Source organism: Amblyraja radiata, chromosome 21 (genome assembly GCF_010909765.2).
Source record: "Amblyraja radiata isolate CabotCenter1 chromosome 21, sAmbRad1.1.pri, whole genome shotgun sequence".
In the NCBI taxonomy this organism is placed as follows: domain Eukaryota; kingdom Metazoa; phylum Chordata; class Chondrichthyes; order Rajiformes; family Rajidae; genus Amblyraja; species Amblyraja radiata.
The window spans coordinates 6,846,964-6,865,609 of record NC_045976.1 but is presented as its reverse complement, the minus strand read 5'-3'; the positions used below and the strand labels follow the sequence as shown (position 1 = coordinate 6,865,609).

Below are 18,646 nucleotides of genomic sequence, written 5' to 3'. Positions count from 1 at the left end.
CCAATATATTAAAAGGAAGTTGCTAAATTAAACAACATTCCTTTGTAAAAAAGAGTGGAGAATGGGAAATGGCAAAATCAAGAAATTGTTGGCCTTCATAACAAGAGGATTTCAGTATAGGAGTAGAGAGGTTCTTCAGCAGTTGTATAGGGCTCTGGTAAGACAACGTCTGGAGTATTGTGTACAGTTTTGGTCTCCTAATTTGAGGAAGGACATCCATGTGATTGTGGCAGTGCAGCGTAGGTTCACGAGATTGATCCCTGGGATGGCGGGACTGTCATATGAGGAAAGATTGAAAAGACTAGGCTTGTATACTAGGCTTGTAGGCTTGTATTCCCTGGAGTTTAGAAGGATGAGGGGGATCTTATAGAAACATATAAAATTATAAAAGGACTGGACAAGCTAGATGCAGGAAAAATGTTCCGAATGTTGGGCAAGTCCAGAACCAGGGGCCACAGTCTTAGAATAAAGGGGAGGCCATTTAAGACTGAGGTGAGAAAAAACCTTTTCAGCCAGAGAGTTGTGAATTTGTGGAATTCCCTGCCACAGAGGGCAGTGGAGGCCTCGACCCGAATCGTCACCCAAAGGATCTCTCCAGAGATGGTGCCTGCCCCGCTGAGTTACTCCAGCATTTTAGTGTCTATCTTCAGTGTAAACCAGCATCTGCAGTTCCTTCCTACACACACATATACATATATATAAATGTGTGTGTGTGTGTGTGTGTGTGTGTGTGTGTGTGTGTGTGTGTGTGTGTGTGTGTGTGTGTGTGTGTGTGTGTGTGTGTGTGTGTGTGTCTGCATGTGTATGTGCATATGCACACACTGAACTTTATTTCACTCCTTTGTTATATTGTTTACAGAGTACTATGTTTACATATTCTGTTGTAAGAATTTCATTGTACTATCTGGGACATGACAATAAAACGCGCTTGACTCTTGTCTCTTAACTGTTGAACAGAGCAGTGCAGAGAAAAAACGGTGATAGGGTGAGAGATATGTAGCATTGTACTAGACTGTACTCCAGTTGATAGGGTAATGAGAAAGCTATAGCGTGCTTGCCTTCAAAGGATAGGACTGTATAAAAGCAGCACAACCACTAATTGCTGGAGGATCTAACTGCATCTTATTTTAGTTTGGAGATACAGCACGGAAACCGGCCCTTCGACCCACCGAGTCCGCGCAGACCAGTGATCCCCGCACACTCACACCATCCTATACACACGAGGGACAATTTACAAATTTACCATGCCGATTAAACAAACCTGTATGTCTTTGGAAACCAGAACTCCTGGAGGAAAGCCATGCAGGTCACGGGGAGAACGTACAAACTCCATATAGACAGCAGCCGTAGTCAGGATAGACCCCGGGTCTCTGGCACTGTATGGCAGCAACTCTACCGCTGCGCCACTGTGCCTTCCGTGGAAGAAATAGACAGACGTGTTTTTGGATTGGGGCTCTTCTTCAGTGTAAACGCAAAATATTTTCTGAAGAAGGGTTTTGGCCCGAAACGTTACCTATTTCCTTCGCTCCATAGATGCTGCCTCACCCGCTGAGTTTCTCCAGCACTTTTGTCTATCTTCGATTTTCCAGCATCTGCAGTTCCTTCTTAACCAAATTATTGTCTATCTATTTCCCTCCACAGATACTGCCTGATCTATTGAACTCCCACCATCTTGGTTTCCGTACAAGATTCCAGCACCCGCAGATTCTTGTGTCTCGACAGAATGTAAGATTTGGGAATATAAGTGTTGTAATTTTCCAAAACAATGGTTAGGCTACATTTGGAGTATTATGTACAGTTCTCATTGAGTCACAGATTCATGGAAATATGCCCTTTAGCCCATCTTGCCCACGCTGACCAACATGTCCCATCTACACTAGTCCGCCTGCTTGCATTTGGCCCATAACCCTCTAAACCTGTCCTATCCATGTACCTGTCTAAATGTTTCTTAAACGTTTCAATAGCACCTACCTCAACTACCTCTTCCAACAGCTCGTTCCTTACGCCCACTACCTGCTGTGTGAAAAAATTACCCCTCGGGTTCCTATTAAATCTTCCCCCCTTCATCTTAGCCTTTGTCCTCTGGTTCTCGATTCCCCTACTGTGGGCAAGAGCTATGCATTTACCCGATCTATTCCTCTCATGGTTTTGTGCACCTCGGTAAGGTTACCTCTCATCCTCTTGGGCTCCAGGTAATAATGTCCCAGACTGCTCAACCTCTCCCTGTAGCGCAGTCCCTCGAGTCCTGGCAACATCCTGGTAAATCTTCTAAGAACCCTTTCAAGCTTGACACTATCTATCCTATTTTGCCCAATGACTTACAGGTTGGCAGGTAAGTTGGCCATTGTGACTGTGTGGCTGAGGGGTAGTTTGGGGAAGTTGATGGGAACATGTTTCACTCCCCTTCATCATCTGGGTAAAATATATATTTCTCAGCATTCCTCTAATCCCACCAATGTCTGCCTCTTAGTTATTGATACCTCCAAAGAACGGTCACAGGCCTTCCCGAGTTATTCCACTACAGGCACTTTGGTTCCAAAGGAAGCAATTCTAATGTATCCAGTTCCCTCATTATACCACAGTTGAGTTTATTGTCACGTGTACCAAGGTACAGCGAAAAACATTGCGTGCTATCCAGTCAGCGGAAAGACAATACATGCTTACAATCTACAAAGTCTGATCAAGGATAGTCCAGCACTGCTCTCTGTTTGTGGTAGGATAATTCAGTTGCCTGATAACAGCTGAGAAGTATCCATTCTTTTCTCCATTCCTCAGTCTTCATCTCTAGGGCAGGATCCTACCAGGGTCTTCTTGTACCTTGATCATCGTTAATTTTTTACATATCTTTCATTCATTTGTTCTATATCTCTCTATATCGCCATCTATGTCTCTCATTTCCCTTTCCCCTGACTCTCAGTCTGAAGAAGGGTCTCGACCTGAAACGTCACCCATTCCTCCTCTACAGTGATGCTGCCTGTCCCGCTGAGTTACTCCAGCTTTTCCAGTGTCTGTCTCCTTGTGCAGTCTGGGTGGCTCTGCTTTTGTTCAATAGCCAATTACATTGCAAAATATGATTGGTGCTAATTCAATGTCGCAAACATGTTTTGAACTGAACATTAATTTTATAAAATGTGTAGGAAAGAACCGCAGATGCTGGTTTAAATCGAGGCTAGACACAAAATGCCGGAGTAACTCAGCGGGATAGGCAGCATCTCTGGAGAGAAGGAATGGTGACCTTTCAGGTCGAGACCCTTCTTCAGACTGAGTAATTTTATAGAGTTGCAATGAAATGGGGTTTGGACTGTGTTTTGTCCAGAGTCAGCATGAAGTGAAGAAAGATAATTGATACACATCTCCAGAGGCGCAGAAATATTTATCCACAACTTTGGCAACACTGAACCTATAAGATGTCTTAGTTTAGTTTAGTCTAGTTTAGAGATACAGCGCGGAAACAGGCCCTTCGGTCCTCCTAGTCCGCGCCGACCAGCAATCCCCACGCACATACACTATCCTACACACACTGGGGACAATTTAGAATTATAACAAGCCAATTAACCTACAAACATGTACGTTTGGAGTGTGGGAGGAAACCAGAGCACCTGGAGAAAACCCACGCTGGTCACAGTGAGAACGTACAAACTTCGTACAGACAGAACTCGTAGCCAGGATCGAACTCGACCTCTGACGCTGTAATACAACAAGTCTACCGCTGCGCCACTGGGTCCTTGAATTCACCATAAATAATGACATACAGTGCGGAAACAGGCCCTTCAGCCCATCGAGTCCAGACCAACCATCGGGCATTTATTTTTGCAGCAATCCACATTACTTTCTCCTCATTACCATCAACTTCAAACTCTCCCCCTCACCTATTCCCGCAGCAATCTACAGCAGCCAATTAACCCTAGCAACCAATACATGCAACGGGAGGAGAATGGAGAGCCCGATGAAAACCCACGTAGTCACAGCGAGAACATGCAAACTCCACACGGGCAGCACCCAATGTCAGGATGGATCCTGGGTCGATGGGGTTTGAGACAACCATCTGTGCTGCCTGGTGAAGTGTAATTCTATAACTGTACCAAGTTCCAAAACTCAGTGAGAAGAGTGAGAGTTTTGGGGCGAGTTGGTTGAGGGTAAATGTTCAATGGTTCGATGTTGCCTCGTTTGTCGGTGCTGCCATGTTTTGGCACTGTTTCCAAAGTGCAAAGTCTCGGTCTACTCGAGCAACCCCCATTCCAGGAAAGCCCCAGGGTGATGCAGGGCCTTCCCCCGACGCCTTCGACAGGATCAGCTCACGAACTGACATTCGCATTCCTCACCCGGCCTTGAAGGCGCTGGAAGCATTACCCCAGTTCACCCTCCTACCAGCCCTTGCTCCTCATGTCCGGCGTCTCCAGTGGTTCCCCTCCTGTAACCACCGTCCGCCAAGCTTTCGGGTCCTCCAGGCGGGCACCCCGGGAAGTCCTCCCAATTGTTGATTGAATGCGCGGCACGGTGGCGCAGTGGTAGAGTTGCTGCCTCACAGCACCAGAGACCATGGGTGCTGTCTATGTGGAGTTTGTCCATTCTTCCCGTGACCTTCGTGGGTTTTCTTCGGATGCTCCGGTTTCGTCCCACACTCCAAAGGATTTGTAGGTTACTTGGCTTGGGATAAATATAAATTGTCCCTAGTGTGTGTAGGATATTGTTACTGTGCGGGGATCGCTGGTTGCCATGGACTCGGTGGGCCTGGACACCTGTTTCCGTGCTGTATCTCTAAAACTAAAACTAAAATGTTGATTAGAAAACAAAAGGCTGCTATATTTTCACTGTAAGTTCCCTGGACATTCCAGAAACAACGGAGAAAGCACCACAGTTGAACGATATCTCTCGACTGTGGTCTCTGGACTCTTGAGTTGTGGATCGGACACAAATACTTAAATTTCTCATAGAGGAACCAACAAACTTGCTCAAAGATCTTCTCGGAGGTTTGCTGATGAACATTGGAGAAGAAGGGTCCAACCTGAAACGTCGCCTATTTCCTTCGCTCCATAGATGCTACCTCACCCGCTGAGTTTCTCCAGCATTTTTGTCTACCTAACATTGGAGAAGAAGGTTTTTTTTTTAAATTTATTTATTAGAAGTAGACATATTATAAAATGTAGTTACATATTATAGTAAAAAAACTTTTCATATACATCAGACATACATTATTAACATTTTCCATTATCAATTACTTCTGCTTCTAGTGTTTTTATTTTTTATAGAAAGAGGGAAGAAGAGAGGGTAGAAAGTTACAAATAAAAAAGAAAGCAAAAAAAAAAAAACACAACAGAAAAACAAGGGAGGTGGAATGGGTTACCTGTAATACGTCAATGGAGATAGGTTCGTAGGTTATAAAGTATAGCTTTTCATCTGTTCCTGAGTTCAAGTTTCAGTTGGGTCCTCGTGCTGTGCCAATCTATCCCTTCAGATAGTTAATGAATGGAGCCCAAATTTTATGGAAAAGATCTTGTTTGTCCATTAAGACCAGTCTAATTCTTTCTAAGTATAGGGTCTCCGACATTTCCGTAATCCACATTTTAATTGTGGGGGTTGTAGGGCCTTTCCAAAATTTTTATATTAATTTTTTTCCGGTTATTATACTGTAGTTGATGAAATTTCTTTGGTTTGTTGTGAGTGTTAAGCTTTGTTCTGATATTCCAAGTATTATTAATTTTGTGTCTGGGTCCAGTTTTGTATTAATAACTTCTGAAGTTATTTCAAAAATATCAGTCCAGAAATGTTTAAGTTTTATACAGTTTGCAAACGTATGTGTTAAATTAGCCTCTAGATGTAGACATTTATCACAAATAGGAGAGATTTGTGGGAAGATTCTATTTAGTTTTATTTTAGAGTAGTGTAGTCTATGTAAGACCTTGAATTGTATTAAAGTATGTCTGGCATTTAATGAACATTGATGTATTTGTTGTAAACTTTCGTCCCACATATCTTTCGTGATAGGATGACCTATTTCATTTTCCCATTTGTATCTGTATGGTTTGGTCGGTGGTACCTCGTTGTTTAGTAGGGTGTTATAAATATAAGCTATTAGTTTTTCAGTATTAGGATGCTTGTTCAGACATTCATCAAGAATTTCTGATTCCCTATTCCTGTAGACTTGTGTATTAGATTTAACATAATCTCTAATTTGTAGATATCTGAAGAAATTATTTGAGTGCAGTCCATAATTCTGTTGTAACTCTTGAAATGAAAGAAAAGTACCTTTCCCATAAAGATGTCCTATATTTTTGATTCCATAATTTTTCTATTGTGTGAAACCTTTGTCCATAAAGGATGATTTGAATAAAGGATTATTTACAATGGGAAGGCAGAGTGGTATATTATTCAATTTTAAATCTTTTTTTATTTGTTTCCAAATTCGTATTCCACTATGTATTATGGGGTTTTCTTTATAGGTTTTTTTGTGCAGTTTTGTGGAGGCAAATATGATCGGTCCAATTTCAAAATTAGTGATTTTGTGAAACATTCAGCAAATGCTGACCAAACTGCTCGCTCAAATTATCAAAAACATTCACAGACTAGCAATTTATCCACCAATTTGATTGATGAGGTTATTAAAGAGAGTGTTCAGAAACTTCTCCTGCAGATTCCTCTTTGGCTTATTTCCATCCAGACTGAAGATTGTAATTTTGGCAAAAGGGTTTATTTTTGGCATTGGTTTTTAATTGCATATTCAAATTGGGGCATAAAATGTCTTCATTTCTCATGCAGACATTGCTACAGCAAAACAGTTTGTATTCGCAGTCCTCTGACTGAGATGTGAGGTGATGCTGTTGTCCACATCTATCTCACTCTGCCCCCAATGGCTACTGAATCTCTTCATGATACTACATGATAATACTACATGATAATACTCAATGATGATACTATGCAATGATACTACATGATAATACTCCTTGGTAATAATACATGTTGATACTACATGATAATGCTGCATGATGATACTACTACATGGTAATATGACATTGCATGATGATACCACATGTTGATACTACATGACGACACTACATGATAATACTCCATGGTATTACTACACGATACTGCATGATTGAGTATGAGTAGGCCCCTCTCGGTCATGACTGACCATGGGTGATGCATCCTAGTCGGATGCAAGCCTGGGCGATGTCATATGGAGGACAGGCTGTTGCCCATGCAGCACGTCCCCCCTCTCCACGTCGCTGATCGATCCAAAGTAACAGCAGGGCCGTTACAGTTTGGCACCAGCGCCGTCGCAGGAGCTGCCAGAGCGAGGTTGTAGACAACGACAAACTGCCTTAGGAGCTCCGACTCCGGATTTCTCTTGAGGTTTACTCCTGGAGCCTTTTCCATGACTGGATATGGCCACAAGGCAGTGGATGTTTTAAATCAGAGTTTTCCCTCTCCTAGATGGACTGCCTTCCCAGACTGACGAGCCCCATTTGCCCAGCATGATTACACTACATGATGATACTACATGGTAATACTACATAATAATACTACATAATAATACTACGTGGTAATACTACATGAAGATACTACATAATACTACATGATAATACTACATGAAGATACTACATGGTAAAATGGGTCAATAGTACTTTATTGTCACATGTGCCTAACAACAGAGAAATTCATTTTTTACGTACAGTTCAGCGAGAATCTTCCTATACTTAAACACAATCATACTTAAGTACTAGGTTGTGGAATGGTGACTTCCACTGAGACAGTACACAAGTCACCATGTTTCCGGCACCATTTTGTATAATTGACAACCTCAGTGATTCTACCTGTGGAAGTGCTGGGGTATTATTGAGGCATTTCATAGCCCTGACTGAATAAGCAGTTCAAATCTGGGTCAAAATGAATAAATATCCAGTGTCAAAATTACAATATTCTGTTGGACTTTGATTGCACGAAAGAATATTAACAAAGGCTGGAGACGGAGTATTGGGGTGACCTTGTAATTGCCATGTTCATCAGTGTAATGGACATTGTGTAGGAAGGGACAGCAGATGCCGGTTTGAACCGAAGATAGACACAGAATGCTGGAGCAACTCAGCGGGTCAGGCAGCATCTCTGGAGAGAAGGAATAGGTGACGTTTCGGGTCGAAGCCTTTCTTCAGACCGAGAGTCGGGGGAAAGGAAAACAAGAGATATAGAGAGATATAGAACAAATGAATGAAAGATAGGCAAAAAAGTAACGAAGATCAAGGAGTAGGTCCATTGTTGGTTGTGGACGGTGTAAACGGGTTATACAGACAGTGAAACTAGTTCAGTGACTGGGGTGGGGGATGGAGAGAGAGGGGAAGGGTTACTTGAAGTTAGAGAAATCAATATTCATACTGCTGGGTTGTAAGCTACCCAAGCAAAATATGAGGCCTCACTCTGACAGTGGAGGAGGCCCAGGACAGAAAAGTCAATATGGGAATGGGAGTTAAAGTGTGTGTCAACCAGGAGATTGAGTTTGCCAAGGCGGACTGAGCGGAGGTGATGAACAATTTGCTTTTCTGTGAATGTGGCCGTACATCTGCAGGTGACTGATCAGGCTTCACTCCTCCTCAAACCTCTGCCCTTATCAACAACCTTCAGTGAGGAGACGTTTGTACCTGCTTGCCTCTTTGGATTTCAGATTACGTTTGATCAAACTGCGCCACGCAATTTCTCGACGTCAATTGACCCGTACGTATATGGCTAAAAAAATGGCATGCATCAAACAACCACGTTCCAATTAAAGATTAAAATGTCTTCATCCAACTGTAAGTTGCAGGAAATGGCTCTAAAACTTGCAAAAGTGAGGTATTCGAAAGATGTTTGAGAGCATTGATTTTTCTCATTGATCTTATTTCTTTGCCAATTATTGCTCGTGGGCATAAGCCATTATTGTTTGTTTCTGGATTGTAATTTAAAAGATGCAGATATCTCAGGGCACTTATCTAATCTTTTTGATACCAACAATTGTTCAGCAATCATTTGTTGGAATGTCCTTAACAGGAGAACAATACATGTTTGGCCTTGGTTCAATGCTTGAGATTCCGTTTAAGTAAATTCTATTCAATATTTTTTTCCACAACATCATATGTAGTCAAAACACCGATAAGAAGCATTAAAAGGCCGTCGAGTATGGCTGCTCTGCCTGCAGCTGTCTGTCCTGTTCACCCTTTTTTTTGTTTTTCGTGTCCTAATAGTTTTGCTTTGGAGGTCTAATCCTTTGTATTGGGGTGGGGGAGGGGGGGGGGGAAGTTGCATTTTTCCTCCGAGCTGCATCTTCGCCCCTTCCTCGCGGCCTACCAACGGGCCTGGAGCGGCGTTTCCTACCGGGACTGGCCAGTCAGAACTTCAGCTTCGTCGGTGGCGGCACAGCGCTGAAGCACCATCGCGGAGCGGGCGATGCCTTACCCGGGTCGCCGTGTGGTAAGCTCCGGAGCGCTGACTCCAACATCGCGGAGCTGCAGAGTCTGCGGCGCGTCCAGCTGTGACGGCGCTGGGTTTGAACACCGCGGAGCCTGGGATCTCTCGCTGAGATCGCCAGTGTCGGAGCTCCGACCACCGCGGCCTGTGGACTTCGGGAGCCGCGGTCTCCGGGGAGGAAGCGGCCGTTCCAGACACTCCAAGCCGCGGAGAGTATTCTCCCAATGCCGGAGCTCCATCATCCGGCCAGAGGGCCTGAAACATCGGGCCGCCGTTGCGGCAACTGCGGAGGCCTCAATAGGCCCCGACCATGGGTGTACAAGAGGAAGAGGACTGGACTTTGTTGCCTTCCCTCACAGTGGGAACTATTGTGGGGGATGTTTTTATGTTTTATGTTAAATTCTTTAATGTTGTGTTTTATTTTTGGTGTGCTGCAGATGGCTCGGAAAACATGGCTGCTGGAGGTGAGAGTGAACGCTGTCGCGATTGGCTGCCGCTGCTCTCTCTCCGAATTGTGTATCATTGCTGTATATGTTGTTTTTGTTTCATGCTTGTGTTAATTGTGAGGAGTCCTTGAGAGTCCTGAAAGGTGCCCTATAAATAAAATGTATTATTATTATTAAAATCACATGCATGGCATAAACAGTAGTGAATAGAAAAGTCTCCCAACATGAGGTGCTTCACTCCAAATATTTTAGTGTTAGTTTGCAAACATTTGCCAACATTGGCAAATCTCCAATGTTTTAGTTTGAGTCAGTTTAGTTTTAGTTTGGTTCATTTTCAGTGCAAAGATTTTTTGTTGCATGCTAACCAGTCAGCAGAAAGACAAGAATGACAGTCTGAAGAAGGGTTTCGGCCCGAAACCTTGCCAATTTTCTTCGCTCCATAGATGCTGCCACACCCGCTGAGTTTCTCCAGCACTTTTGTCCACCAGCAGAAAGACAATACATGATTGCAATCGAGCCACCCACAATATACGATACATGATAAAGGGAATAACATTTAGTGCAAGATAAAGTCCAATTAAAGATAGTCCAAGGGTCTCTAGGCAGGTAGATAGTGGTTCAGGACCGCTCTCTAGTTGTTGGTAGGGTGGTTCCGTTGTCTGTTCACAGCTGGGAAGAAACTGTCCCTGAATCTGGTCGTGTGTGTTTTCACACTTACCATTTATCAGAATTTCTGAATAGTTAAAGCCCTGTCCCACGGTACGAGTTCATTCCAAGAGCTCTCCCGAGGTTAAAAAAAATCAAACTCGTGGTAAGCAGGGAGAATGAACGTAGCGGGTACGTCAGAGCTCGGGGACGTCTCTTAGCGGCTCGTAGCACTAACGGCCCGTACTCGGGAAGACTCGCGAACGGCAGGTAAGCACGGGAAGACATGTTGAAAAATGTCTACGAGAGCCCCGAGTACCGACGAGTGGCCATTACTGTAAATCTCCGAGTTCGAATCAGGGCAAACTCGGGAGAGCTCTTGGAATGAACTCGTACCGTGGGACAGGGCTATTAGATAGAATATTGGAGTTTTACCATATATATCAAGAATTATTGGAAACTTTTCAAGAAAAGCATTGAAGGACTTTAATCTTTACTTGACTGGACAACTCAAATTGCAAAGATATCCTAGAGGAGCACAGTTTCTTTGAAGACTACAATTATCGTGCGGGCTAATTTAGATCTTGCCCTGTGTAATGAGACAGAATGAACTAATGATCTCACAGTGAAGGCTCTCTGGGGAAGAATGACGACAACACGATGAAACTTCCAGTGTAGGAAGGAACTGCAGATGCTGCTTTATACCCAATGACACAAAATGCTGGAGTAACTCAGCGGGTCAAGCAGCATCTCTGGAGAAAAAGGATGGGTGACATTTCGTGTTGGGGCTCTGAGGAATTTCGACCCGAAACGTCATCCATCCTTTTTCTCCAGAGATGCTGCCTGACCCAGTGAGTTACTCCAGCACTTTGTGTCTACCTACAATACCAAAGATAAACTCATCTGCCTGCATGTACTCCATATCCCTCTATTCCCTCCAGAGCTGGCCTTACAGCACCAGAGACCTGGGTTCGATCCTGTCTATGGTCCTTTACGGAGTTTGTACATTCTCAATATTCTACGTAGGTTTTCTCCAAGATCTTCAGTTTCCTCCCACACTCCAAAAGCATACAGAACGCTCCCGCCGTAACGTTGGGGGAACGGATGCGTGGTGGAATATTGCATTGGGGAATGGGTTGCATTGGGGGACCAGGCCTCCCATGTGACTGGGACCCAACTTAGTCTAGTAACTAATAAAGCTTCACTATATTATTAATATGCAGCTGTCCTGGCGATCCAGGCTGCAAGAGACTAGGGACCATAATTAAAAGATATTTATATTATTTCCTTTTCATCCCTGGTCATTGTCCAAACATCTGGCCATCCAAAATAAACCCTCACCTGAATCCACCTATTGCTTAAGAAGGAACTGCAGATTCTGGAAAGTCCCTAGTCTGAAAAAAGGTTTCGGCCCGAAACGTTACCTATTTCCTTCGCTCCATAGATGCTGCTGCACCCGCTGAGTTTCTCCAGCATTTTTGTGTACTTCCACCTATTGCTTACTAGGCTTTGTCCTGCTCCTCTTCTCCCCACTCCCCCCACCCCTCCGCTTGTTAATCAGTCTGAAGAAGTGGCCCGACCCGAAACATCGCCTATCCATGTTTTCCAGAGATGTTGCCTGACACGCTGAGTTTAGTTTAGTTTAGAGATACAGCGCGGAAACAGGCCCCTCGGCTCACCGAGTCCACACCGACAAGTGACATTAACACAAACCTAGGGACAATTTTATATTTATACCTAGCTAATTAACCTACGTACCCATACGTCTTCGGAGAGCGGGAGGAAACAGAAGATCTCGGTGAAAACCAATGCAGGTCACGGGGAGAGCGTACAGACATCTGCATACAGACAGCACCCATAGACAGGATCGAACCCGGGTCTCTGGCGTTGTAAACGCTGGAAGGCAGGAACTCTACCGCTGCGCCACCATGCTGCTCTGCAGTACTTTTTGTGTCTTTATTTTACCGTAATACAAGGTGGTTCGTAAGATCTTTTTGGGAAGCCCATGGTTGGGATATTCTGGAGAGAGACTTGATTCCTTTCATTCTCATCGATGTTAATAGTCTTCCGAGTGCGTGGAAATTGGAGAGAATTTTACTGTTTAACGCACGAGTTAGTTAAGACCCACAGTACATTCAGTGTTAACACGGCCTTAGAAACTCAACGGTGTAATCTGATCAGTTGGTCTTACAAAGATAGCACTTGGCAAACACTGAAGGCAGTCAGCAATTTGTTTGTGTGCAGTCACAGGGTTGGTTGTTCATTGTTTGAGAAAAATATTCTTTATCCCTTGAGCTAAGTTAAAGTGAAAACGTATTTCAAAGGTTCCCAAGGCTGTGGATCTCAGGTTTCATAACTGATCGTGTATTAGATGCAGTAGATGTGGAGGTAGGCATTGGATAGGTAAACATATAAACATAGACAATAGGTGCAGGAGTAGGCCATTCGGCCCTTCGAGCCAGCACCGCCATTCAATATGATCATGGCTGATCATCCAAAATCAGTACCCCGTTCCTGCTTTCCCCCCCATATTCCTTGATTCCATTACCCCTAAGAACTAAATCTAACGTTCTCTTGAAAACATCCAGTGAATTGGCCTCCACTGTCTTCTGTGGCAGAGAATTCCACTGATTCACAACTCTTTGGGTGGAAAGGTTTTTCCTCATCTCAGTCCTAAATGGCCTACTCCTTATTCTTAAACTGCGACCCCTGGTTCTGGACTTCCTCAACATTGGGAACATTTTTCCTGCATCTACCCTGTCTGATCCCTTAGGAATTTGATATGTTTCTATAAGATCTCCTCTCATCCTAAATTCCAGTGAATATGCGGGATATTCCAGTGAATACGAGGTACGGGGGTGTTTTTAATTTGGGATGAGACGACAAGTTGAGAATAGGTTTTCAGAGAGTTTTGCAAGTCAATTGAGGAGGATGCAAATGGTGGGGCTGCATTGAATTTATTGCAAAAAAAGCCCCACGAAGTGCTGGAGTAACTCAGCCGGTCAGGCTGCCATCTCTGGAGAAAATGGATGGGTGACGTTTGGGGTCGGGACCCTTCTTCAGACTGATGTTGGTTGGGGAGGAGGTGAAAGCTGGAAGAGAGATGGGGCAGGACAGAGCCTGGCAAGTGATAGGTGGATACAGGTGCAGCAGGTTTTTAATAGGCATGATGGTTGGACAAAGGCCGAGGATGAAAAGACAAAAATAGCGAGATAAGGATAGAAGAGGGACAAATTGTGAAGTTAGAGGATGGAATATAAGTGGGGGGGGGGGGGGGATGGGAGAAATGAGAGGGAGTCCAGGTGAGGCCCCATAAACAGTGGAAGAAGAAGATTCTTCTGCAGTTGTATAGGGCTCTGGTAAGACCACATCTGGAGTATTGTGTACAGTTTTGGTCTCCTAATTTGAGGAAGGACATCCTTGTGATTGAGGCAGTGCAGCATAGGTTCACGAGATTGATCCCTGGGAAGGCGGGACTGTCAAATGAGGAAAGGTTGAAAAGACTAGGCTTGTATTCACTGTAGTTTAGAAGGACGAGGGGAGATCTTATAGAAACATATAAAATTATAAAAGGACTGGACAAGCTAGATGCAGGAAAAATGTTCCCAATGTTGGGCAAGTCCAGAACCAGGGGCCACAGTCTTAGAATAAAGGGGAGGTCATTTAAGACTGAGGTGAGACAAAACGTTTTCACCAGAGAGTTGTGGAGGCCAAGTCACTGGATGGATTTAAGAGAGAGTTAGATAGAGCTCTAGGGGGCTAGTGGAGTCAAGGGATATGGGGAGAAGACAGGCACGGGTTATTGATAGGGGACGATCAGCCATGATCACAATGAATGGCGGTGCTGGCTCGAAGGGCCGAATGGCCTCCTCCTGCACCTATTTTCTATGTTTCTATGTTTCTAAGATAAAGAAACATCTATTATTTTAATTTATTGCGATTTGCTGGGTTACACTTTTCTGTAACACTCTTTTGTTGCTAGCATTTTGTAAATGGTTCTCGGGGAATACATGTGTTTAGTAGTTTAGCTTCTTGTGATGTTATCTAGTGTGACTGCTACTAATTATCATCTGAATCAGGATGACAGCAGAGCAGAAAGTTTATATGTAATCCCCAAACAATGACAGGCCTGTTATTTATCTAGGTTATCCTTTGGCAGATTGCATTAGTTGCGGGACAGTGGCACAGCAGTAGAGTGGCTGCCTTACAGTGCCAGAGACCCGGGTTCGATCCTGACTATGTGAGCTGGCTGAATGGATTTTGTACGTTCTCCCCGTGACTTGCATGGGTTTTCTCAGAGATCTTCGGTTTCCTCCCACATTCCAAAAACGTACAGGATTGTAGGTTAATTGACTTGGCATAAATATAAGTTGTCCCTAGTGTGTGTGTGTGTGGGATGGTGCTAGTGTGCGGGGATCGCTGGTCGGCATAGACTTGGTGGGCTGAAGGGCCTGTTTCCGCGCTGCATCTCTGAACTAAACTAAACTGGACAAGCTATCTTATTAAAGGGCTGCCGATGGGAGATGATATCAGTGCGTAGGTGAGAAAGGACGTGTGAGGAAGTCTGATTCACAAGCATAAAGTAACACACAGGAACTGAATCTCACGCCAGGCGTGCCACCAAGGGGCGGACCGATTAACAGCTCAGTGCTGTAATCTTTCCTCTGAGTCAGAGGTGATGAGTTTATTAAAGTTACAAGCAATAGCACATACCTGAAAGTGGCGAAGTCTTGACAGATTGTTACAATTTTTTAGGCGTTACCAGGGAGTCTAAGATTTACCTCCCATTTCTCATGACTCAAGAAGATTTCATGAATCCAGATTCGATGCTGACAGCGGGTGCTGTCTGTACGGAGTTTGTACGTTCTCCCCGTGACCTCACTGGGTTTTCTCCGGGATCTCCAGTTTCCTCCCACACTCCAAAGACATGCAGGTTTGTAGGTTATTTGGCTTGCTATCATTGTAAATGGTCCCTAGTGTGTGTAGGATAGTGCTAGTGTACAGAGATAGCTGGTCGGCGCGGACTCGGTGGGCCGAAGGGCCTGTTTCAGCGCTGTATTTCTAAACTAAACTAAACAAAACATAGAAATATAGAAAAGCAGCGGCAGGAATAGGCCATTCAGCCCCTCTGGCCTACTTGAGCAATCCTCTCAATACTATAATCTCGCTCTCTCTCTCTCTCTCTCTCACTCACTCACTCACTCACTCACTCACTCACTCACTCACTCACTCACTCACTCACTCACTCACTCCCTCTCCCTTATGTCTAGATATCGATTTATCTTCTGAATCTTCACTGCCTTCTGTGGTATTGAATGCTGTAGTTTCACCAGTCTCCATGTGAAGACATTTCTCCTCATCTCAGTCCTGATGTTTCACCTAGTCTTCTGTGACTGTGACCCGTGGTTTGAAACCTTTTGGTTAGTGGATTCAAGTCAAGTGTTGAGGCCGTCTATTTGTTGTATGCACCAAGAACGGAACAATAACATCCTGCTGCAGCTTTACCGGCCCATTAAGGCAACAACAGAACAAATGCTGCCGCACCCGCTGACTTTCTCCAGCATTTTTGTCTACCTTCGATTTTCCAGCATCTGCAGTTCCTTCTTAAACTCTTAAGAACAAATAAATCTTTGTCTTTGCCTCTAGACCCTCGACTTTCTGACCCACACACATCAATCTTTGCGGATAGTTGACAACAACCTCCTCCACAATAATGCCCCTGTCCCACTTGGGAAACCTGAATGGAAACCTCTGAAGACTTTGCGCCCCACCCAAGGTTTCCGTGCGGTTCCCGGAGGTTCCCGGAGGTTTTTGTCAGCCTCCCTACCTACTTCCACTACCTGCAACCTCCGGCAACCACCTGCAACCTCCGGGGACCGCACGGAAACCTTGGGTGTGGCGCAAAGTCTCCAGAGGTTTTCGTTCAGGTTTCCTAAGTGGGACAGGGGCATAAATTTCAACACTGGCATTGCGCAAGGAATTGTTCTCCATCCCCTGCTGTGCTCCCCGTACACTCACGATAGTACAGACATCTTCAGCTTAAATTCCATCTATAAGTTTGCAGATGACACCAGTGTGATGGGCCGAATCATGAACGACGAGGAGATGGTTTACAGGAGTGAGTTCGAGAACTTAGTGAAATGGTGTCAGGACAATAACCTCTCCCTCAACATCAGCAAGATGAAGGCGCTAGTTATAGACTTCAGGGAGCGTGCTGGAGTACTTGCTCCTAACAGCATCAATGCGTTGGAAGTGGAAATGGTTGAGAGCTTCAAGTTCCCTGGCATAAATATTACCAATCATCTGTCGTGGACCAACTATACTGATCCGACATCCAGGAAGAAACATCAAGACCTCTACTTTCCTTGTGGATTGTGGAAATTCAGCATGTCAGCAATGACTCTTACAAACTTCTGCAGACGTGCCATAGAGAGTATGCTTTTTGGTTCGAAGGTAGACAAAAGTGCTGGAGAAACTCAGCGGGTGCGACAGCATCTATGGAGCGAAGGAAATAGGCAACGTTTCGGGCCAGTCCGAAACGTTGCCTATTTCCTTCGCTCCATAGATGCTACCGCACCCGCTGAGTTTCCCCAGCACTTTTGTCTACCTTCGATTTTCCAGCATCTGCAGTTCCTTCTTAAACAAATTGTCCCAAAAGAACTTACTTAATTACGGTTTAATAATGGGAAAAAAACTCATACTTAAATTCTGGAAAAACGCCCCAACACCAACAATAAATATGTGGATTTCAAATATGTCCGAAACATTACACCTGGAAGATATGAGATTCCTTCTAGCAGGCAAACCAGACCAATTCCAAAAGATTTGGTCTCCATTTATTGACTTACTACAAGTATAAGGTGCAACAGAATTCTGAAAATAAATGGTTTCAGGACCTGGTGAGGGGGGAGGAAAAATATGAAGTTGGTATATCCCTTTTATCTCTTTTTTTTACTTTTAATGTATTTCTTTTCCTCTTTTTCTTTTTCTATGGCTTACTTCTTAACTTTTGTTCGAATTTTTTGTGTCTAAGGATCTTTTTTTGATCACTTTCACACACTTGCTATCCTATCTCTCTTTCTTTCCTTTTCTCCTTTTTAAAGTCTAAAATATGAAGTGGTACAGGAAATGTATTATGTTAATTTTGACTTCTTTTATTGTAATGTACACTACTTCTAATAAATAAAATTACTAAAAAGAAAAAAACAATGTTTTGGTTTGGGAACAGCTCTGCCCAAGACAGCAAGAAACTGCAGAGGGTTGTAGATGTAGTCCAGTCCATCAAACAGACCAGACTCCCCACCATTGACTCCATCTACACTTCACGCAGCCTCGGAAAAGCAGCCAACGTAATCAAAGACTCGTCCCACCCCAGTCATTCAAGATTCGAGATTCAAGTTTCAATTTAATTGTCACATGTACCAATTAAGGTACAGTAATATTTGAGTTGCCATACGGCCATACTAAGTTAAAAGCAAAAAATACACACAGCACATCAAATAAAGTTTAACATAAACATCCACCACAGTGGAATCCACATTCCTCACTGTGATGGAAGGCAAGAAAGTTCAGTCATCTTCCTCCTTTGTTCCTTCTTGCTGCTCCCGCCCGGCAGAAGGTACAGAAGCTTGAAAGCGCGCACCACCAGACTCAGGAACAGCTTCTTACCCTCTTTTATCAGGCTCCTGCTCGGTTCTTCCATAAGCCAGGGCACAGTCCGATTCACCTCTACCCCATTGCGGACATTGGACTTTGTCTCTGAAGCTGACGTGCCACAATGCTGAGAACTATATACTGCACTCTGTATCTTCCCCTTTGCTCAATCTATCTTAGAAACATAGAAACATAGAAAATAGGTGCAGGAGGAGGCCATTTGGCCCTTCATTGTGATCATGGCTGATCGTCCCCTATCAATAACCCGTGCCTGCCTTCTCCCCATATCCCTTGACTCCACTAGCCCCTAGAGCTTTATCTAACTCTCTTTTAAATCCATCCAGTGATTTGGCCTCCATCTTATATGAGCCTGACTCAATTTTATTTATGTATGGTGTATCTGATCTGTTTGGTTAGCGGGCAGAAGAAAGCTCTTCACTGTACCTCAGTACAGGTGACAATGCTCAACC

At 44.1% G+C, this 18,646-nt stretch overlaps 1 long non-coding RNA gene across 1 annotated transcript; it reads right to left on the bottom strand.

Moving 5' to 3' along the window:
* Positions 1-11,366: 11,366 nt before the first annotated feature.
* On the bottom strand, positions 11,367-18,338 carry LOC116984926. Its single transcript, XR_004415170.1, has 3 exons — positions 18,182-18,338; positions 11,859-11,864; positions 11,367-11,402 (listed from the first exon to the last, which is right to left on the bottom strand). It is a non-coding gene; the product is annotated as an uncharacterized LOC116984926 (long non-coding RNA).
* Between the last annotated feature and the right edge of the window lie 308 nt (positions 18,339-18,646).